The sequence below is a fragment of the Lichenostomus cassidix genome, chromosome 2 (assembly GCF_008360975.1).
Source record: "Lichenostomus cassidix isolate B80296 chromosome 2, HeHo_3.0, whole genome shotgun sequence".
Classification (NCBI taxonomy): domain Eukaryota; kingdom Metazoa; phylum Chordata; class Aves; order Passeriformes; family Meliphagidae; genus Lichenostomus; species Lichenostomus cassidix.
Genome location: NC_139482.1, coordinates 27,733,605 through 27,757,428, shown reverse-complemented (window position 1 = coordinate 27,757,428; position 23,824 = coordinate 27,733,605). Strand labels below are relative to the sequence as shown.

General features: G+C 35.9%; 1 long non-coding RNA gene across 2 annotated transcripts; it reads right to left on the bottom strand.

Moving 5' to 3' along the window:
- Positions 1 to 72: 72 nt before the first annotated feature.
- On the bottom strand, positions 73 to 22,831 carry LOC146441024 (uncharacterized). 2 transcript variants are annotated; one of them, XR_014850387.1, is made up of 4 exons: positions 22,638 to 22,831; positions 13,370 to 13,612; positions 12,048 to 12,190; positions 73 to 1,775 (listed from the first exon to the last, which is right to left on the bottom strand). It is a non-coding gene; the product is annotated as an uncharacterized LOC146441024 (long non-coding RNA). The 2 variants fall into 2 exon arrangements; XR_014850388.1 differs by having other exon boundaries at positions 13,401 to 13,612.
- Between the last annotated feature and the right edge of the window lie 993 nt (positions 22,832 to 23,824).

The window sequence follows — 23,824 nt, the reverse complement described above, 5'->3', positions numbered from 1 at the left end:
CAGAAAGTATATTTGGGGGAAAATAGCAAATAAAAACATCATCATACTGAATGGTCACAATATTCTGCAGGGTAACATTCGCAAATTCTTTTATTGCACACTTTCAAACAATAGGGAGCAATCTAGTGGTAAATATTTGATAGAAAAATTAGGAATACAAATACATACGAATTCTTGATACAGGATCAGACAAATGAAAAGATGCAAACATATGTGATTCATTTTTCAGAGCAAAGAACTTATGTATGATGTCTGATAAAATTAAGATTGTGAAAACTTAAAGATCTTTTATATATTTTATACGCTTTACACATTTTTAGCTAATCAGAACTGTTCCTTTATGGGCTGTTTTATGTGAGTGCTGAATAACAGTCCCTTTTTGTAGCTTTTTTTTCCTGCAGCAACTACTGAAGTCTTCATTTACACTGCACAAATTATCCTTAGCAGCAGGTAGGAAGCAATCAGCAAGGTGTAGCTGGCAATAGGTCTATTTTCATTACAAGATGGAGAGAGCCAGGGGACATGACATTTGTCCAACATAGTCACGGAGGGCTCTATTAGGAAAATCAGCTCTGGAGAATTGCAGTCTTGCTGAGGAGAAATTGAAAGGGGGAATATGGGAAAGAGTGTGGTAGTTTTGTTTGGTTTTTTTCTTACTTTTTCTTATTAAAATAAGAAAAAGACAGGAGTAAGAAATAATTTGAATCCTTTAAAAACTTCCTACAGCACTATAAAACACATATAATTCTACCGCTCTTGAGTATGCTGAGCATTTCAGAGTGCGTCTGTGAAATGATTTCACAGTGACTCATTAGTGGAACTGTTAGCAACAAATTTGGAGGAAGAGAGCATGAGGATTTTGGAGATAAAAGAGAGTCACAGCTAGTGCAGTTATATCACACTGGATAAATTTTTCAAGCAATTGTAGAATAAAACAGAGGTGGGAGGGAAATGGGCAAAATCATAGTGACCTAACTTTACATACCAAATTGAGATACACAAGTTCAGAAACTGAATGTCCCAGCATCCCTTGAAGGTGTTTTCAGTCCCCCAAAGTTCTTAATTATCTTTTCAAGGTGACTATTTTCTCCTGAACTATAGTGGCAGGAATTTTCCCCATTTTATCTTACTATTTCTTGTTTCAGTTCTCCTTTGAGTAATCTCTCTGTTGCCTCTCTTCAGTAAGCCGGAATCTTGTATGCTTTTAAGTATTTACTGAATGTTTTACAAGGAAATATTTTTTCTAGAACTGTAAATACAAAGAACTCCTCTAAGCAAATGAATGCCCAGCAGGCTGTATTTTCTTTCCTTTTTAAATAATACATTTGCTTGCTACTTGCCTTGGAACTAAACTTCCTCCTTTACCATAATGTAGGAATAAATGTATCTTGTTAAGTTCCAGAATAATAATTCTTTTCATTTTTCACACATTTCAAGCTAAATTCCTAATATAGTAAACACTGTAAATTCAGACTTGAATAAAGCCTACAGTCTTTAACTAAAATTATTAAATATAGTGGCATCTTGATAAATTCTTACATGTGTATACCTTAAATGTAATCTTCTTAAGAATATTAATATTTGCATTCATTTACCTGAATAAAAACTCTAGAACAGAGATGAAATGATGTGTTTGTCAGAGATGCTGAAATGAATATCACATTGCTTGCTCCAGGAGTCTGTAGCACAGCAGGACATTGAACCCTTCTCTTCTGAGTCCTAGGTTAGCACTTGAACCACAGGAGAAACCCAACTCCATCTTCAGGGGATTATACCTGTAAATGAAAATGGAAAGGAAAACATATTAGTCCTCATCTCTTCACACATCAGAACCTGAACAAGAGGATATCACCAAGCTTTCTCAAGGAAATAGTCTCTTGACTTTTTTGTGGGATATGGAATCCCATATCTTTCCCAAGTGCCTAAAGTTAACTGAGACATACAAAGCAAAGGAACTTTGATGGGCAAGTTAAGCTGTAGCAACAGAATTTTTCTAAGGATTTTAATTTAGTTTTGAAGTCTAAAGGCTAGGAAATGTAATGGCTTGATCTTCAACAAATGTATAAAATATTGACATCACTTCAGGAAATGTCGAATGGAGTACTTCTCCCCATAGAAGACACAGTATGCCTACCTGCTGAGTAGAGTCAGAAATAAGGAGAGGAGCTGTAAGGCTGGGTAGGGTCAGGAGGGAAGAAGACAAATGTAGAAGAATAGAGACAACACCTGTCTTGTCTTCATGGAAGATCTCCAAATTGCCCTGAAATGTTGGCTTGAAATGCTGGTTCAGTCCTGATTTTAGAAAATGATTATTCTCAGATCAGCACTTTTCATTGTTTAGTATTGGATGGCACAACTTGTAGAGGGTGATTACTTTTTTAAGCTCTTTGAAATGCCCTCTAATGCCAACTGCATGTTGCAGAAATTCATGCTGTTGAATATAGGATAACTAAAACTAAAGAAATGAAACAGGCCTCAGTCTCACCATCACCATGTGAATTCTAAACAACTGAGACAATTCAAATTCTATCTTCACTTTTTTTTTAGTTGATTCATTTATCCATATATTTTCCTTCAAATTTCCTCCATCACAATTAATCTCACTGCCTAAGGCTTTGCATGGTATTCTTAGGAAAAACCATGTATCACTTACCTCACTTTGCAAAGAAGATTAAACAAGGATGGTGCACAACTACTAACCCTTGATCCTCAGTCTGCTCAATTCTCCAGATTATGCTATCTCATCATGGCTCCATAGAGATACCTCACCAGCATGATAACACATCTGAGATTATTACAGAATAAAGCTTCTTGCTATAAATATACACCAAAATACTAATTTACATGTTCTTGTGAAAACAGTTGATATTTCATGAGCTAAATTTGTCAAATCTTGAAATCTCAGTCAAAATCCTTGAAAATTAGGATATTAAACATGGTTATTTTGAAGTTGGGTAGTTTTCAAAATTGCTGCAGTCATAGACAAAGATTGTGTTAGGAAACTTCAGCAGCTTCATTCTCTGAAGAATGGTTGCTCTGATCTGGAATCTCCAGCCCAACATAAAATATTCGTTAACACAGGGTATGTGTTCTCTTCTGTGCTCTCTTGGTTGCACAAAACAAGGAACATGTAAGAAAACAATGTAAAGACAAAACAGTCTTGAGCTGAACACTGAACTTTCCAATTAATTATTTTCTTGTAGCACTGTATTAACTTAATTCTGTGAAATGAATCAATGGCAATAAACATAGCTACAGCTAAATCTGTTGACTTTAATTTCTATTTGATTTCCAGGAGAAAAGAATTTTATTCACATTTCTTCTCAACTGACTCAAGTTAAAAGCTTCTTTATATTCTTGAGTTGGTGCAGCAAATTTTGCTCTTTGCTTTCATATTTGTTGTGATTTACTTCTCTGCTGCACTACAATATACCCTTTGTTGTACCAGTTTAAATATCATGCATACATGAAAGGCAGTGAAATTCTATCAGCAAGTTTTTTTTTTCTGAAAGCAAGCAGTGTTGGAACAAAATCAAAGCAGCAAACAAATCCATCCTGCTCCTCTCCAGCTTTCTAAAACTTTCTCAAGTTCTGGGAGATGGGAGAGAAATGCAATTAAAACAATTCACTAAGTGCTTTATTTGCCACCTGCCATTCATTGAATACCTGCTGATAACAGTGAGTTTTTTTACTTGCAGATTTGTCCTGATAGACTGGAATTACGAAAGTTCACAAGTGCTCCAGGAGCCACATGAGGATAAATATAGATTCAATCAAATCAAATCAAGTTTGGCAATAAAGATGTAAGAAGTGAATTACTTTCAGCTTGCCCCAAGCTGCTTAACAGAAGCAGGACAGTTTATGAAGGCAGCTTTGTTTAAAAAATATAGAAAACCTTGTACTGTTCAATTCTTCTGTTGACTATGCAATTCACAAGCTGTTATTATTTTCAAAATTTATTTTATGTAAAACTTATCATATGTTCAGAGGTGCTTATGTAATGTTATTTTTATTAAACTTTTTAATTGTCACTTTCTATGCTATTAAATACTTGTGAAATAACTGCACAGTAACTATTGCTATCCTTATAGCAACATACTCACTGGCCAATTTCAGTGAAACTATGTGTCTACATTAGCATTTTGTTCTAGATCTTCCCTGTGCTTCTGATGTGAATGTCCCAGATGTTCCTCTTTAAATTGCTGTGAACTGCATAACGGATTTGGTTTCTTCTTCAAAAAAAGAAGACTCAGAGATGAAGATACAAGAGAGCTGTCACTTCATGGGATGGGGCAAGAGCAAGCCTGAAGCAGCCAACATCCCACTGCATTGTTTGTAGTGTGGTCATCAGGCACTCAAGACAGATCATTTGCCTCGTATATTTATGTTTGGTGAGTTTCACTAATAGTGTTGGTTGCTGCATGATTGTGAAGAAAGAATCTTGTATTACCCAGCACTGAAAATGCTGGAAAAAAGATATCTTGATGGATGTCAAAAAAGAAAGTGAGGAGGGGGGAAAAGAAATCTTTTCAATTTATGTTACTGCCTAGAGATCTGCTTGTGAAGAATCAGTTGGTGCCATAGAGAGGTGATATAAATGTGCCCACCCAAGGTAGCTCGGAATGCAAGACTTGAACACTGAGTCCAAGTGTAATTGTTAGTACCACTAACTAAATACTGCATCCCAATTTTCTTTCTTTTTACATGTGTCTTTTTCCTTCTTGCTCTTTGCCTCTTAATGTAACTATAGAGAAAAAATATATGTTCTCAAAATGTGATTATTTTTCTTTCAATTAGAGAGCTTTTATAACCAATTCTCACACTGTTTACAAAAATGCACCTCATCTGACTGATTAAAGATGTTGGCAGACCTGTTATCTGCAGCATATCTCTATGTCATAAACCCATATGATCAGAGAAGGTAGACCAGAAATGCTCTGTTAATGCTGAAGTTTGTGTATAATTGACAGTGACTATTCTTTTGACCTTATATGTTAGATCACAGAATTGATTCAAATTCAGAAGTCAAATACATAATATAAGTTCAAGAACGTAATGTACTCATAGCCTCAAAGCTTAGTTATATCAAAAAAAGGCAATTCAAATTCAGTAGCCAATTTTCATTGCTATCAGAACTGGCTTCCTGCAGATTTGTGAGAGAAAAACAAAAACTATGGAAATCATCTGTATCACAGTTATGGTGCATGAAGCAGAAGACTTCTGTGTACACTTATGAAAACATAGTGTCCTCTTGGTATACACAGACCTCCCTTGTCTTTTGAGGATATTGAACAGGCATGAAGTGTAGACAGTCATGCTGATTCAGATTTTATTTTAAAATTCACCTGAATACTTTCCCATTTTAAGACGACAAAGACCTGAGGCCAAAAAGAGTGACAACAGGTGCCATTGTGCCATTGACAAACTGGATTTGTAAAAAAGTCAGAATTAGCCAAGTAAAATTTATAAAGTTATTTATTTCGTATGACTGTCCTTATGATTCAATTTATAGAGATTATAATGTCTGCATTTACACTACCAATAAAAATAGGGTTTTATACCAAAACAATGGGCAGAGTTTCATTATAGGAAATCAGGGAGGTGCAGTATTTTCATTTTCCAAGTCATTCTAAAAACAAGGTCACTATAAAATCATTCTTTGAATAAATGGATGGGAGGGAAACCTGAAATGACTCCTTAAGGATTTTAACTGGCATGTGATAAAGACATAGGTTCTCAAGTACAATAATTTTGAGTGAACTGAAAACCAGTAATTTCTATAGCTGAAACTGTTAGGTCTGTGATTGGCTCAGTTTCTTACTCTTCTATAATGGATGTTAAACAAAAGATAAAATAAAGAGAGAATCCTTGTTAATCCACCAATATGATGTTGATTGCTTTTACATGGACTATGTCAACAATATAAATTTAAAAAAAAAAATTTAAAACCCACAAAAAACCCAATAAAAAAACCCACAAAATGATTAATGCTAAAAGTTTCTTTTATAAAAAAAAAGAAAAAAACCACCAAACCTATGTAAAAAGTTGGTGGTTTTTTCCCTCTAATGAAATGAGCTCTTTACATATAAATTATATTGTAATAACAGAGCTCCCTGGTGGAAAAGAGTTCCTTCTCCTGCTGGCAAAAATTAAGATAATCACAGATGGCTAATGATCAAAAATACTGACTGACAGCTCTGAAGTACAAGGCACAGATAATATTCTCAGAGCTACAGTTTATTTATACTCAGAACTGGCTTTAGGCGCCCACAAAATGTGCATTTGTGATGTCCTGTTATAAAGGAGATCTTTTAGCCACCACTGCAGTTCTTGTTGCAAAGGTTTTTCCTTAAGACTAAACTGATCTCCATGATTATTTCACCAAAATACTTGTGTTTCAATGTAACCGTTATTTGAATCAATCTGTAACTAGCTGAATTATCTTAAACATGCAGATTATTATTTTAATAGAATTATAATTAAAATATATATTTTGAGTTCTTAGAAATAGTGTATTATACTTCAGGATCTATATACTGCAGAAGTCAGTGAGGGCAAAGAAAGGGTACAGAAACTCATTAGTTTCTTGTATTTGAATAATGATGTACAAAGAGTCTTGTTTCTTTGGTAGTGCCCAAAATCCTGTAAGGAGTTTGGTCTTGCTCCCACTCAAGTTAGTTGAAATGTTTACTTGATTCAGCCAGGAGGTGGGTGAGTTTATAGGTAATTCTAGTTGTCTCGAGTGTTTTTTATTTATCATTTTATGTCTCTTTAAAAACTTTGCTAAACATTTTGTTGAGTAGAAACCTATTTTTAATTTCAAAGCACTGACCGTGCTTTAGGCTTGTGATTGCTATAACCTTCCAGTACACATCCAACACGCAACATCAAATGTTTTCTAATAGAATGTCTTGAAATATAATTTCTAGCTCCTGTAGTGTAAAGATGAAGAGCTGGAAAGATATTCCAGACCAATTAAAAAGGTTTGGTAATAAGATTGCCAGTTTTAAATACCCCCAAAATATTACCAGTTTTGTATTAGCAACATTCCCTATGAAATATTCTGCAGTAACAAATATGTGAAAAAGTTTCTACTTCTTTATCCATTTAAATTCCAGGTGCATATTGAGAAGATGACACAAAAAAAGGGTAAAGTTCTTTGACCGTTGCTATTGAATTTTTTTTTTAACTTGAGCAACCAGGAGGGAGAGAGGAAGACACAGAGAGAGAGAGATGCTACTAATGCAAAAGCTACACATAAAATTACACATCACCAGACACTAGTGAATTCAGAAGGAAATTTTCAAAATCCAAAATAGTAGGAAAACCTACAGTCAGAATTTGCACTTGCTTAGACTATGCAGTTCATCTCCACAAGCAGCATAAACCAGGCTTCATTAATCACAGAGCTCCCGGAAACACTTGCTTAATAAACCTTTTGATTTTCAACCAAGCATGATTTTTGGACATAGGCTAATGATTTTTGTGCTGACAGCAAGAACCTTGCTGATATGTTGCAGTCTCAGTCTTTAATAAAGGTTCACATTCTTTTCATTCAAATGTCTGACAGGACCCCTGCTATATGAGCTGGAAGCTCTGGGTATAAGGAGCACCCATATTTCAATGCAGCTCCCGTTATGCCAGACCAGTGTTAATTTTACAATGGCAGGCATGGAGCTGTAGTAATAATTAAAATAAACTTTTCCTCATGCAGATGGTATTTTTGTAGCTATGTTGATCTTCATCCTAGCCGAAATTATTTCAGCAAGTAAGTTATTTCATCTAAAGACGTTCAAATTATAAATCAGTCTGTGACTTACTAACATTCTAGCATTAAGAAATGTATCAAAAATTACTTCTTAGGGTGAAAACTGGTATGCAGTGTTACATTAAAAACTCAGAAGTCAGTCATAAGTAAAAGGGGGGGGAGAGAGAAAGGGATCGAGAGAAACATTTTTTTTTTTCTTAGTAAAAGAGGTCTTAGGAGCTACAGGGGCTTCAGAAATCAGCACTTTTTAAGAGCCTGTATTCATTCTACTGTTTTTGAAACCCAGTTACAGCTAAGTGAACTATCACAACTAAACTATTTCACTGAACTGAACAACAATAAACCAAAACGAGTAGAAGTAATAAAAGCACGCCTGAGGCAACAGAAACTTTGGTGTTAATTTCCATCTCTTTCAAGTGCATTTGATGAATGATGTGACAAAAGAATCCTAATTAAAGTCGAAATCCTGAATACTAAATAAATTAGAAGTGCCACTACATTCATCTTCTACAGTGATAATACTGCCACTTCTAGTCCTTCTCTGTGCCCCTTTGCTTACATCTGTGGCAGTAACTCAGCAAAGGGCACTGCCAGCGCAGATGGGGATATGGATACTCTTCCCCAAAATAGACAGATAATAGGACAGGAGGCTTTGTTTCCCTTCACTGCCTTCAATTTACACAAAGAAAGCCTACCACGTGCATTCACGGTACTTTTAAGTATATATTTTTCCTCTCAAATGACTTAAAACTTGACAAGCGACACTACACTGTCTGCTTTTTAGTAGCCCTAGAAAAGTTGCTTTGTTTATGGCCATTAATTTTTTATTTCTTTTATTACTGGAGAATCATTAAGTATATATATACTTGGAGTAATATATAATCCTAATGGGTTGGAAAGCAACACTGAAGGGATGAAATTCTATGGCTTGTGTCACACAAGCCAGGCAAGACAATCATAAATGACCTTAAAATCTATGAATCTTTCAAGGAGCTGCCCCATTCAATAAGCAGACTGGAACATGAATTATGACTCCCGAGAGACATCCTTTCCCTGCTCCCCTTTTGTTCCAGGGAGCAACTCTGAAACACTTCAGGAGAAGTTTATATCCCCAGTGTGCCCAAGCAGTAGGCTTGTTTTTTTTCTGTTCTCTTTCCACTCCTTAGAGAAAGAGGGCTGTCTAGGGAAGAGGCCCTTCTATTCCCACCACAACCAACTCAAAATCTGCCAATGCAAACAAAAGTGGTGCTTCAGTGTCTCCAAATCCCATCTGGACTGTCTAAGGCCTGTGATAAGAGAAGGCCTAAAAGGCTGTAGTTAATCAGGAACTCAAAGGGAGCCATATAGTCCAATCTCTCAATACTAATTGAGAGACTAATAGTGTCTGCCTGTTAGAAAAAATGTAAAAGCATAATACACATGTAATGATACTTCTCCAAATTGTGCTCTCAGCCCAGAGCAGTTTATAGCAAATTCTGTCTCAGAGTTCACACTTTTGTATTTAATGTCTCATGATGTATTGCATGTGCACAGAACATGCATGACTTGACTGGCATGGTTAAACATTTCACCCTTGCAACTGCATAGGTCACACAACACCGAATGTCTTCTTTAATCTTGCAATGATATCATGCTTCTTGGCTCCTTTTAAACAATGAAGTTTTCTTTGTATTTTCTAAATTACAAAAGAGCCACCTTCATTTGAGGTTTTAAACAAGTTTTCAGATGTGTTATATGAAATTCTTTCTTTTTTAGAGGAAATGAAAGAGAGAATTATCTTAACGAAAAAGATAGATTGCTTGCTTGTATCTGTCTGATATATTTTAAGGCCTGATTTTACACCTAATCTAGCTCACGGCATTCTAATGGGCTACAATTTTTAGAGTACTGGTAATGAAAACGCAGCTTGTGTACACCTAGTATATAATTTCCAGAATTCTTGTCAGCATGTGAATTTCGCAGCCCTAATTTTCTCCTGTGAATTTTGGACTGATGTTTTTAGAAAGGATGTTTCTTGATCTTAACTGTAATAGCGAACATTTCAATGATCAGAGTGGGTTGTCGGGCTAATTATTCTATATAGGTAGGTATATATAGGTTTAATAAATTGCCTAAGTAGGAGAGACATGCTGAGACACATATTGTGTGATATCATTTATTGAAGATCCTATCTTGCACATGAGCAATTGCATATTTGCAGCACCAGCTCTGGATTTTTTACTTTGCATTCAGCTACTAACAGCAAAATATTTTATTTCCAATATCACTCAAGGTAAAGCAAATTTTCAACCCCTCTTTAAAAATGCATAGGATAACTAATTATCTTACTAACTCTCTCTCACACAAACACCCTGTAATACAAATATGAAACTAGGACTTTCCTCTATGCTTAAAACCTACAGTTTGACAGCGAAATATCAGACTTCCATTTTTTCCCTGAGTTTTTGAATGAATTCATACGTATGTCTTGAGGTGCTAAGGCAAGTGAGAGAAGAGATATTTGAAAAATAAATGGCTGGAACTTGAGAGTTTAGTGAGTCACATGTCTGGTTTGTAACAAAAACATGAACTGAAGCAGGATGGACTTCTCTAAACTAACGCAAGAAATTAATTTGGGAATTTAACTTGCTTTTTTTCATGTACATCACTACAGAGTTTAACAAAGCCACTGCAAGCTTTCCTTTCTTAGGGATAGGCTAGATTGTGTTTGGTCGTCACCATCACTTTGACTTCATTATCACTGACCTTGATCCTTTCTGTCACTGTCTGCTCTGATCTCTGGGGATTAAATGCTCAAAGGTTATTGACTTACATACATGTATATGAGTTGTCATCTCTGGATTCTTAATAATTGATTGTCAAAGCACTTTTGCACCATGCACCTTGCTTTTTTTGGCAGAACAAGTGCCCTTTATTGGCTCAATGCTCAGCTACTTTTCTTTGGGGTATGTGAGTGTCAACTGGCGTGATAAAGCATAAAAATACAAGCTTGTCAGCAATGACCCAGTTGGTAGCCATCAGAACACTTGACTAAAAAGTCAAAGAAAGCTTTTCAAGTTCTTGTGTTGGTTTTTTTTGTAGGGTTTTTTTGGTTCCTGAGACTATTGAAACATGTAACAGAAAGCATTGTCATTAAGAGAAATCTAGATTTGACTGAGAAACTAAAAGGAAAGTATCGTCCTGAAGAACTAGAGAAGAAAAAGGTATTCTGATCAATATTTTCAAACATGCAAATGATCTTAAATAGTTATAAAATTCTGACTGAGCCAAAAAAAAAAAATATATATAAAAAGAAAAATCTGTGTCTGGTCTGAGATTTATGTATCCTATGAACACATGAATATAGGTTGCTGGGGTTTTTTTAAGTTTGTCTGTTCAAAACTTTTGTTAATTTTGAAGGTTAGAAAGTTTTTTCAGGCTGGCAGTTTTGACAAAGACTCAACCAAAATTCTGGTTAAGTTTGTTTGTTGGGTTTGGGAATTTTAATTCTTTTTTATGAACTTTTAAACCGTCCTGTCTTCAGTGGTTTTGTTGAAGGATTATTCATGCTAGTGAAGACCAGATTACATAAAACTAGTGGCCTTGTATGTCAATTAAGCTTAGAAAACAAGGTTAACTGAACACAACAATTTGTTAAATTTGTTGCACACACCAGAAAGGTAACAATAGGTTTCTTAACACAAGTGTTTTTTCCAAGAGGCTTAGTCTCAGACAAAGAGGAGCATCCTTTTGTTACCAGACAATGTTTTCTGGAGCTATAGTGTGCTATTGTCACCATAAGTTAAATCTGTAATGTGTTGGACAGAGTAAACTCTTCCTGTTGTGTAATGCTTCCCTATCTCTCTAAAGGCTTAAAACACCTTTTATCACAACAGGGGGAAATTTGGATCTTTTATCAACTAGTTCAAAAAAGCATTCCATTTAAATAATGTGTCTGGAACTGTAGTCTATGGAGATAATCAGTAGCTTATTAACCTTAATCATAACAACACATTATCACTATTTGGTTTCATGTTGACTAATTTGCAGAACAATGGGGAAGAGCACACTCAGCACATAAGACTGTTCCTAGTTCTTGGCACTGCATAAATACAGTGACCCTCACTTGAAATGTCAGAGACTTAAGAAAAAGCTGTATCATATGATGAAGGAAGAGAGTCTGGGAAAAGAGGATCATGTAATCAGAGAGTTAGTTAAAAAGTAAACACTTGTTAAACCTCTGGACAAAGTGAGACCATCATCAAACAGATACCTAGAGCACAGAATAAAGGTCAGTTACCTTTTATCGTGTTTGTGTAGCTTCAGTTAAACTAACAAGCAGCAGCATGTGCTTAAGGTCATAGTTAAACACTTTTGCCTTGATAAATGAGCTGTGTATTAGGTGCTTCCCTTTCAAGAGCATGGCCATATTGGAACTCTGATCTACAAAAAAAAAGACATCAGAAAAGGAAGCAATTTACCTGGGGGCAGAAATCAGTCATTTCAGGTGGTAGAAGGAAATAGTAACATGTCAAATGGTAATATAATAATAAACAACTAATATGAAGCAGAGAAATCTCAAAAATGAAACCGTTCACTTCAATATTTGGGGCAGAAATTGCAGAATTTTTTTGTTTCCAGATATCTAAAAATCACCAAAAATGCTTTGTCTTGAACTATTTCAGGATTAAAGGTACACTTTCTCATAACTGTGCACTTATGACAATTCTAGTTCTTGATCCTGATGATTTTACTGTTTCATATGAACAAATAAACCTACTGCTAAGGAAGAAATATAGCTGTAAACCTTATGAGAGACTTAGATGTTTCCATCCTCAGAGGAGGGAAGATAGATGAATAAATGGCACTTTCTAAGACCATGCTATATGTCATGGTGTACAGACCATGCTATATAACAGTTTCAATGAGTTAATTCAAAAAAGAAACTTTTAGGGGTATTAATATAATTAATTTCTTAGATAATGTAGGACTACAATATCTTCAGTGGGGCAAAATTGCTAGTACTGCAATATATATCTGAATAGCACTACAACAAAATAACTTCAAGAAGTTTTAAGTTCTGTATTATGAAAATAACTTTTCTAAAATTGTTGACAAAGAAAAATTTAGGTGGTAACACTCCAAAATTCATTAGAATTAGTTCTACCACATTAAACTGAAGAAACACAAAAACCTTCTGCCTTTTCACTGAATTAGGCTATGCCACTGTACCTCTTTAAGTGCATGCTGCAGCTAAATAATTACTGTGCCATAGCACAGCAGCTGTTCCCTTGCATGATTTGCACTACATAGAAAAATATATTCACACAGAGTAAGATTCTACACTAGGCTAAACTTTTTAATGGTCATGGAATCATAGAATGGTTCAGTTTGGAAGGGACCTTGCAGATCTTTAATTCCAACCTCTCTGCCATGGGCAGGGACACCTTCCACTAGACCAGGTTGCTTAAAGCCGCATCCAACCTGGCCTTGAACACTTGATGGAATGCGGCATCTGCCACTTCTCTGGGCAGCCAGTTCTGGTGCTTCACCTCTCTGATATTAAGAATTTCTTCCTCATATCTAATCTAAACCTGCTCTCCTTCAGTGTAAAGCCATTACCTCTTGTCCTACAAGTACATGCAGTAAGTACCTCCCCAGCTTTCTTATAGACTTCATTTAGGCTCTGGAAGGTGCCAGACCCTTCTTTTCACCAGGCTGAACAACTCCAACTCTCTCAGCCTGTCTTCATAAGAGAGCTGCTTCAGTCCTCTTATCATCTTCATGGCCCTCCTCTGGACTCACTTCAGTAGATCCCAAACCATCTTATGTGGGGTTCCACACCTGGATAAGGCTTGGTTGTACCTGTTTCCATGACAGAGAGAATGGTAGCAATATATTTCTGCTTTGATAAGAGTCCAAAAACTGCTGTAAATCACAGTAGGATATCACTATCATAGTGGCAGTGGTGCTGCAACCATGAATGTTAAAAGGTCATAAAATATTTTTGTTAGTAGATCAGCTTGTGAAGTTGAAAAATATATAGACCATCTCTTCTTCAGATGTCATATAGAAACAGGGAGTCATAATAAATTTAAAAATTTCTATAAAAACCATAAGAAGCACCTGTTCTTCCTTCTCAACAAATTTGTTTTAATTTCCTTCTCTGTTCTTCTTATGCTCAACCAGAGTAACAAAACACAGGAAAATTTCTCAAAATATCTAATCAGTTTGAAGCAATTTAGTCCATGTTCTGGTATTAGAAGAGCTGAAATTATAATGGAGAGTATTTCACCAAGAATTTATTTGGCACAGTTCTTCACTATATTCTAATGGATTTTTTAACAAGAAGGAAGCAAAATAGGATCAGGGAGGTAAGCATATAGCAAAATTAGGTACAGTAACCAAGGCTGATGAAGAAGGTCAAATATGATAATATTTTCAACTGTAAAGCTGAAATGAAGCCTCAGCCAGTTATTCTTGACCAAAATCATAATAGTGAGGCTTGGGAGAGACTGAGAATTAATTCAACAAGACTTCATTATTTCAGTGATACAGATTCACAATGCTGTAAATGAAATTACTACCTTTTTGTCTCATAAATGGTGCAGTTAAAAAAGACCCCAAAACTTCTCCACATATTTGTGCTAGCTCCACAGCTCTCTGACTAACAGAATAATTGTTTTTTTCCTACATTTCATTGCCCATGACCACAATTGTGTGGTAAAGTGTCTGATAAAGATCTGCAGCGATTTGGATTCTGTTAGGCACTAGACAGTAAAAAACCCCAGTAATTCACACAGGCCTTGGTATAGGATTGAGAGAGGAATGTCTCACATGTACTACACATGAAAAGATAGTGATTCCACAAAAAATTTTAGACTTATCTCATATAAATAAGCTTGCAGATTCAGGGCTCTGGAAGCAAATACCTGTGTGCATATACATATTTTTATCTTCAAAATATTTATATATTTAATTTATACTGCTTAAAAATAATCAAATACTTACATCTAAAACTGTACCTTCATTTCACAGCAGTGATTAAACTTGCAACTTATTTTGTATGACTGTGGCTTACAAATTCAAGAATTTGAATTTGACTGAAAAGAGGTGTGTTGTGAGGAGATTCCCCTGTTAATGTAAATATTCCAGTCTGCTCTGAATTAATGCAGAAAATGTATCTGAATTTTGCATTACTCTAGGCAAATATTGCCCATAAAATTCAATGACTATTGAGACTTTACCTAAATGGCAAACAGTAAGTATAAAAACTGGAATTAACTTTCTGTGTGTTATTTAGAATCTTATGATAAACTATGGAAACACAAAAGTGTAAAAACCAAAATCTGATCTCTTCTCTTATCCTGCTGTCTGATTCTTAGTCCTTTATCACACATTTTTATATGTAGCTGAACAGTATCAGTTCTCAACATAAGATGCAACATGTCTTCACTCAATAAAGAGATAATATTTTTATTCAGCATTTATGTTGATATTTAAGTATCATGCACACTGCTAAGCAGTCACAAGATCAAATGCACTTTGGCTTAGTTTCCACATAAAAATTAGAAGGTGTTAATTTTATTACCACTCTGGTAATATATTTGAAAACATATTAATGAGTATTAATGTCATATGCTTAGCCAAAATAATTCCTGAAGTCAGAGTGCTATTTTATCTACTTTAAAACTTTAGTAATAAGGAGTTGAATATGTATTTTGATAAGTATTTTATATCCTGTTAGCCAATAGTTGGATACAATTGAAAAATCTCCTACTGTATACACAGAAATTATGCTGTATTTTGGTAAAACAGTAAAGCTGATGACAAAAGTGACTGAATTCAAATAGAATCTATCAAAAATATCCAGAAAAACACAGAAGTAATTATATTATTCAGCTGAAAAATTTTCCAGTTGTCAAGATAAACATTCTCGAGTATTTATTTGGTTTATTTTAAGAAATTCCAACCAGTTTGGATAATTCATTACATGGAAATCACTATGAAACTATTTGGATTTCCTTTAACAAAATATTTCAGGTTTTTTTCCTTTGCAATTTTTCCAGCCCCATAAGAGACTGAATTCATCAAGGAATTAGATGAGAAATGGAAGTTTCTGTTTTAGAAAACAGAATGGCAGCTAGACAACAGAAAACAGATGCCAGTTATTTGCCAGTGTCTGCGGTAGAACAAAACATTTCATGACATTTACTTTGCCTTAGCAAGACTGCCGTTGATGTCAGTCAGCAGGTTCAGAAAAGAGAGTCCATATGATCTAAGACTGAATGAAAATTCTTACACTTTGGTAAAGATGACAAGATGAAAAATACATAGTACTTTTAATAGAGTCAGCTATAATACCACAACCTGGAATAATACTCTCTTATGCTGTAAGACCCGAGTTGCTTAATAAATTAAGTGAAAACAGAATTTGCACTTCTTGGACTTAGAAGCCACAAAATGGGATTTCTTTTCTCACACATTGAACAGGAAAGAATTCAAGCTGTGCAATAGAAAATAAAATATTTTGTCATTGTATTAGCTATTTTTATTTACCCTGAGTACACATTTGTAAGGTGGGCTAGTCTTCATCCTGTGCCATCCAAGGAATACAGGAGCTAGTGCCATGCTACTTACCTTTAACACACTGAGTCAACATGGTATATATTAATGATAAAAAGTCAGGCCAGCAGTAAATAATTCTCTTAAGCTGGGAGCTAGGACAACAGTAAAAAATTTCAGTTTGGATCTGTAACATTTTTTATCTAGCAAACACCTTAATTAGATGGTTACACTGAAAAAAACATGGTATACTATTTGTGGTTTACCTATTATATCAGCATGAACTGTACAGATAAAATGCTGCCTGGAGATAGAAATTGTCCATATTAGGAAATTATGTCTGCATTGTTCTTACAGCCAGATCTTTCTTGCACCAGCTAAGTCTTAGATTAAAGGCATAGAATGTTCACCCAAACAAAAGTGCCTTGAAGAACAATGCTGGCAATTGAAGATAAAGCAGCTGAAAGGTTACCTTTATGAGCAGGTCTATATACACAACACAGAAATGCGTGAAAACCCACAAGAAAAAATAGTTCTGCATTTGTTTATATCTGGTCTTTAAAATAATTACAGCACATAATACCATCATTTCATATGGGAACATCTACTACCTGTAATATCTCATGTGCTTCCCTATCTGAAGGTCTCAGAGTAACAGTGCAACCAGTGGAGGTTCAAGCATGTTCAGTGATGGGCAAGCAGTTACATGTGACCTACCAAACACTATCCTTCACATCAGTCCTCCTGGCCTGACTCAGCAAGAGATGTCTGTAAAGGCCTTTCTAACAACATTGTCTGTGTCTTCAGTTCAGCTTGGTTTTTTGGAGTCTTTCGTTACCATGGGCCTAACACCACTCTGTCAGTGATACCACTTACAGCCTCAGACCATTTGCCTCTTTACATTCCTCCCCCTAAAATACTGATGGCTTTAAAGTGTAATGACATCCCAAGTATACCACACCTCAACCACCTTCTAAGAGAGTACCTGATGATAAGAATAAATTACCAAGTCTCATTCAAGAACTTGTTAGCACAAAATTCTTGCACCCACATAAATACAAAACATAAATACTCTACTGTTTTGGTGTCTGTGCTTCAGAGAGATTAAGTGGAGATAAGTGCCTGTGAGATTTTAGCACGGTTTTCTTAGGGCCAATACACATTATGAAATTAGTCACAACACATAGAGCAAAACAGGTGAACAATGCAGCTCCAGGATGACATCACTGCAGCACAGGGCCCAAACTATTTCACACAGTCAAAATTTGCTGCTGTTTTATTTTTTTTCATGGTTACTGAAGTCTGCAAAATATACTTACTATCTGGAGATTTTTTCTCTGAACTTGCTTTCCCATGAGAAGAATAATCTTCACAGGCATTTTCATTAATATTTTCTGGAAATAGAATTTTTAAACTCAATAATATTGACTTTTCTGGCAAAAAAAGAAGATTCACCTAAGCATGTTAAGTGTGTTGAGCTATGACTTTACTTAGAACAGAACTTTTTGTTAGAAAAAAAAGAAAGGTGGCTTTTGTATTAGTCAAGAATTCCCACTATAAAAAATTGATCTTCAATTAGCACATTTCTTTCAAATTAAGAAAGGGTTAACCAAGAACCTCATCCTCCCTGGATGATGAGCCAGCGTGCTGAGGAAGTGGGGCTGAGAGGTGGAGAATAACTTGATCTCAGGGGGAAAGTGCTGCTATGGCCCAATTGCACATCTTTTACTCCCATGAATAGTTCCACTGATTTCAGGTGAATAGTCCTGCAGGATTAAGGCACTAATTCATAAATGTTTCAAAACAAGGCCAAAGCCCCGGTCATATTTTAAGTCTCAAACACAGGGTAGTTTCTATCTAACCTAATAGATCAGAACCTCCACTTGCTCATTAGCTGAGGACCTCTGCCCTCCTTATTAGGCTCAATTTTCTAAGATGAACTGTCAGATGGAATCTGCTGCAAGTGTACACAGGACAAATTCCATGTCATTAATGGAACAGGTGTTTAATGATTTTGGATGCATCAAGTTTATCCAGCTTCTTAAAAGATCTCTTCTCATGTATAATAGTGGCTGCAACACCAGGGATCATTTTCAGAAAAGGTTGGCACTTCCCAGCCCATCAAACCATCAGCTTTGTGTGCTCGCCTGGTGAACTTATTGAAAGAGATTTTAAAATCCTAAAGTTAATGAACTAAACAGTGTTTAGGATTCCTATTGCTCGTACTTATGAGGCAGTACTTCAGCCTCCACTGAAATCAGTAGGATCTTTAACTATGTAAGGCCACAAAGAACTTAGGATGCATTAACTGTAATATGAAACTTTCACACAAAACAGGTTACATTTACTTTAGAAGTTTTATGATAAATAGAAGTTCGTAAGTAAAAAATGTTTTAAATTGTAGATATCTACAATTAGTATTTTCTTGTCCGTACAGTTATGAACAGTAAAATCAAGCTTTTATCACAGTGAAAACCATGCATTTGACTGAAGTTACCTAAGATAGACTTGACCCTGGACTTTAGCACATTTTTTTCCCTGATTTTATCACAGCCACCTTATTTTCCATATTGGAATGCAAGTGAAAGAGCTTAGCAGAATGAGCCTGTCAAGTTATATGGCACCCTCCCAGAAAGTAAAGAGAAGATGAAAGAAAGATTCCTACACTAGGATGGGAAAGTAAGATTCCCGTACTAGGATGGGAAAGACTTATTTTTAAAAAATGTTTGCATGAAAATGTAGATAAAAGGAATAAGAGATTTTCTAAGCAAAATTAGGTCAACTGCATTTTAAACACTAAATCTCACTCAAAGAGGAATGAAGAGCTGTCATGTTTCTGTTATAGCTACTAATCTCTGATTTTATTCAGACTTTTGTATTAGTGTGAAGGATCTTTGCTGTCATGAGCAAGTGGATCCATACTAAGAAAACCAGCAAACTTAGACCAAAAGAACAAATTTCCCTTTTTGATGGAGACTTTTGGTACTCTAATATTCTGTCAAGTACAAATTACAGTTCATTCAGAATAATATGAAACAGGTGCTCTATGTGCAAGGAAAATTTTCACTATCATTTGAGAAACAATCTTTTTAACAGGACACCATTCAGGTACAGATAGAAGTCCTGAAGGCAACTACAAAGGTTTCATACCAGTGAAGAACAATGCACACTCAGCAATTTCCCAGCAGCCTCTTGCAAAGCCTTGCTTCTTAACACTAGCTGCTAATGATCTATTAGCCAAGGGACTTTGGTCATGGGTAATTGAGGTGTCCCAGCTATTTTCTGATGTACCAGATTGCCTGTGGGGGCAGCCAGAGATGGCAAGTATTTGAGCCATCTCAGCTGAAATCATTAGTATTCACTTCCCAACAACTAACCAGATGGCCCAAGAAAGCACTTTACTGGATTTCTAATAGGAGAGATTCCACAGAGGCTAAATAACACTTTACACAGTCTAGGACTTTTGATACTTGCCCACAATAATGGCAGATGCAACACAAGTTCTAGCATGAGAGAGAGATAAAATGGCACTATAAATGTATGTTTATCTTAAATTTCTATCTAAAATTCTATCTATGTAATTTCTCTAAATTTCTATCTCTGCGCCAGGCCAGATGACAGAGTGAGTGGGAATCTAGTGGGCTTGGGATAGATATATATTCAGGCATCAAGTTATACCAATGCCACATCTTCTCAGATCTCATAATGAAAGAATCATTTTGGTAGTAAGAATCATTTGGTAGTAAGACAGCCATCACTTTTACTCATAATGCATCTCTTTGCTTAATAAACATGAGTATATGGCCCCACTGTGTGGGACTGGACAGTCTGCTTTTGTTTCTTTTCTCCTCTAAAAAATGTTTAGTCTGAATATTTGACTTCTGTCTTTGATTTTCTAGTGGAGGGTCTGTATAAAGAACTATTTCAGACAGCTGGAGTTTGTAGGTGAAATAGTTGATATAGGATAGCATCATAGGATAGCTAAGTACTCATAAGTACTAGCTATAAGATATCTGTATCATCATCCTTTTTCTCTGAGATTCCCAACAGCTCCAGTGGTGAAGGAATTGGGAATATCTGAGTAAACTCATTAGGAAGACTCTTTGTCACCCACAAGAAGTTCTGCATAGCTGCCACCTCCTATTGCAATTCTAGTTCATCAGGATTGGGAATCCCTTGCAGCAAAAGAAATGCATCTGCAGGAGGCAGCTACACTGTGTGGATTCTGAACCTTAGTGGAAGTGAGAAGGTCATGATTAATGCCTTTCACATGTAGAAGATCTGGCAAAGTGGTGGCAGCTAGATCCCACATATCAGCTCCTCTGACATCCCAATTTAATAGAAACTGTGAGACAATATATCTAAATTTTCAGTGTGGAAAATATTGGCCTAGGTTGACCCCATCTGAATTTGGCAAGGTCTGGGCAGAGCAAGACAGCTTTGTGAGAGGCAGCCCCAAAGCTGAGCTGGCAATGAAGAGGGAGCTGTCAGTTCCCGTGTGGATTTTGGGTGGTTTTTGTCTCCTCAGAGGTAACATACTGCCTCAAAGAAGCTCCCACAAAGTTCTGGATGCAGATAATGGCCTTTTTGCAAAGCCTAGACCCTTGTTACACTAGCATGTTGAATTTTTTGATAGCAGGAGTTGTTTCTTCCCTGCAAATCAAGAACTTGCCTCTGTGAAAGGCAGTAGTTTCCAGCCTTCCTCACCCAACCACGAAGGCAGCACTAAAGTCACAGGGCAACGTGTGACAGGCAGAGGCCCACCTTCTGTATGAACTCAGTGGAAGCAGAAATCTTTCCTGTTTTAAAAACAGTGTTCAACTTGCCTCCTCACAGAGCAAAGGGTTGCTTTGAAACCATTCTCTTACATTGTCATTACTGTTGGGTTTTTTTTTCTTGCTTGTGAAGAAACAGGAGACAGGTTTCTTGTGCTGATACTAATTACATCAGTCTGAAAAGGATTCCTACTCACAGCAGTGTACTTTTGAATAGGGAAAAAATTAAATATATTTTTGTTGAATACAGATGGTTTGCTCTGTGGTCCGTTTTCACCCTGATCATTACTACCCTCTACCCAAAGAAGTATATTCTTATACTGATCATATCCATCCTCACTGAAACTTGCCTCTAGAGAACTGAGGATTCTCTTCTTTCCTTTCTTATTTTTCCAGACCTCTAAACTAAACCTTGTTTCACCAAATGTATTGGGCTATGTTTTGGCAGCTACGATATTTTTGATTTTAAGACTCTCATTAAATTAAAGAAAGTTTATATTTCAAATTTACCTTTCTAAATCAAATTTTCTCCTTCTTTTTTTAAACTAGAAAAGCCATTATGTCCAAGATGTATTTGCCCTGAAGTATCTTCTGTCAGAGGAAATATAAGTGATTGTAATTATGGGCCAAACTTGAGTTTTCATTCACTGTCTCATAAATTAGGGTAGAAGAGCAATACCTCATATGTTTGTCATGGTGCTTGATTTCTGTTTGAAATGTACAACCTTTTCCAAAATATATCTTAATAAAAGGTCAACATCATCACGCTGGCATCTTTCATGAGCAGTAAGTTCTATGTGAAGAAGTGGAAAAAGGAAACCTCAATTGAAAGGAATAACTCAGAACAATCCCATTTGTAACTTTCCCAGCTTTACTATTTGTGTTTGACAGTCTGGGGTTTGGGGGGGTATGCAGCAGTTGTTTCCTCATCCCTTCCAGTATGGCACTGAACAGACTTTTCTTTTAACTATGGCACTGATATTAAGGAACAAGTTGAGAGATCACTTTTGGCATATCCCCTCTATGTCAGTGTTTTATTTATAGTTCTCTTCTATGCCAGTGTTTTATTTATGGTATTAAATATATAAAGAGATTATAATGCAGCAAAAAAGGCTGTTATGGAAAAACAGATGCTGTTTTGTCCAAGAGCCATGCTTATGAACAAGGCCACCTGGCTTTAAACACACTGACTTTGAACCACATGCAGAATAGAGACCTTTTCTTTTTCATTATTCAATCAGCTATTTTATCTGTGTCCCACAATGGTGCATAAAATACAGGACATTTCTTTCTAAGAACTGACATGAATCAAATCTTATCTTTTAGGAGAGAACTGTGTTCTGAGTTTTGTTTTGAAATCAGGCCCTTGAATATCTTTGCTGCCTGGAAGTACATTAGTATCAAACAGAGCATTTATCCCACAAGTTATTATGTAACCATTATACATAATATATAAATACTTCAACTTTATCTTAGCTTAGCACTACTTTTAGTACTGAACTCATTTTATTAGTGTTTTTTATTGGAATTGTTAGTAAATCAATCCCTACCTTCTCTTCAAGGCAGTCAGCCCCTCCTAGTGGCTACTCCCAATCTGCAGCAAAACACTCCAGGTTTTCCTGGGATTTGTCCTTGGACTCCACTAAGCAGAGCAGTGAAGGTGAAGCTGTGAATTACTTTTCCTTTTTAAAATATAGAAGAGAACAGGGAAATATTTTGTCATTAAAAATTATTGATGGAAAAAATAAACCGACACAAATGTTTGTGTTATTCTTTGCATTAAAGCTTGTCCTACTTTTCATAGCCTGAATATTATGAGTCATACAAATGTGAGCTGTAAGAGTCTATATTGCTCGATTACTCATATTCCTCCCTCTGCTACATCAATACTTTTTGAAGTGTTTTGTAAAGCTGAGCAGTAAAAGCCAAACTATTCTATAGACCGAAGGCTGAAAGCCTAAAAAAAATGCTTGTGGTAATATCCTTCCTTTTTAGATCTTTTCTTCCCTTAATTTCAGCAGTGCTGCTCACACAAGTAGTTATGCACATGTTTGTGTGCTTGTTGGAGTGGGTCTCTGTCACTCAGCCAGGAACACATTTCTGACAATCTGCCTGGTTTTCCTTCCTCAGTTTTACTGCCTAGCTGGCTATTTCTGCCATGACATTTCACCTGTTGAAACTGCCCAGGGAAGCTTTGGAACAGCACCCCACGTTGTCACTAGGGCTGTGACTTCCCCTTTCTTACATATGAACATCATCAAAAAACACAGAAAAAAAAATAATAAAGTCTTCCTCTCTCTCTCTCCCCCCTCCTCTCTCCACTTGTTTCTTCATAGCAGACTTTGGGAATGTAAAAAAAAAAAGTTTAACTGCTGACAGTAAGTTATCAGTGGAATAGAAAAACAGCTCACACAGTGATACCTATATATTGAATTGATTACATAAGACCCCATGCAAAACTTAGTTATCCCTTGATGTGTAAATTTTCTTTCTGGAAAAAAAGCTTAAAACCATTTGAGGAAAAGAACATAGGAAGTTTCAATAAAATCCAATAGCAGCAAGCTATCAGCTGCATGTCAAGGAGTTGTCCACCCAGTTTTCAGGAAAGGGCAGAACAGCTACTGCCTTTGCTCAGGTTACTGCACATCATCAGCAATTTCCAGAGTTTAGGTCTCTGCATTAAGGCAGCACTCTTAGTCAACCAGCAAAGCTGTGCTTCTGGTGGCCATCTAAATGT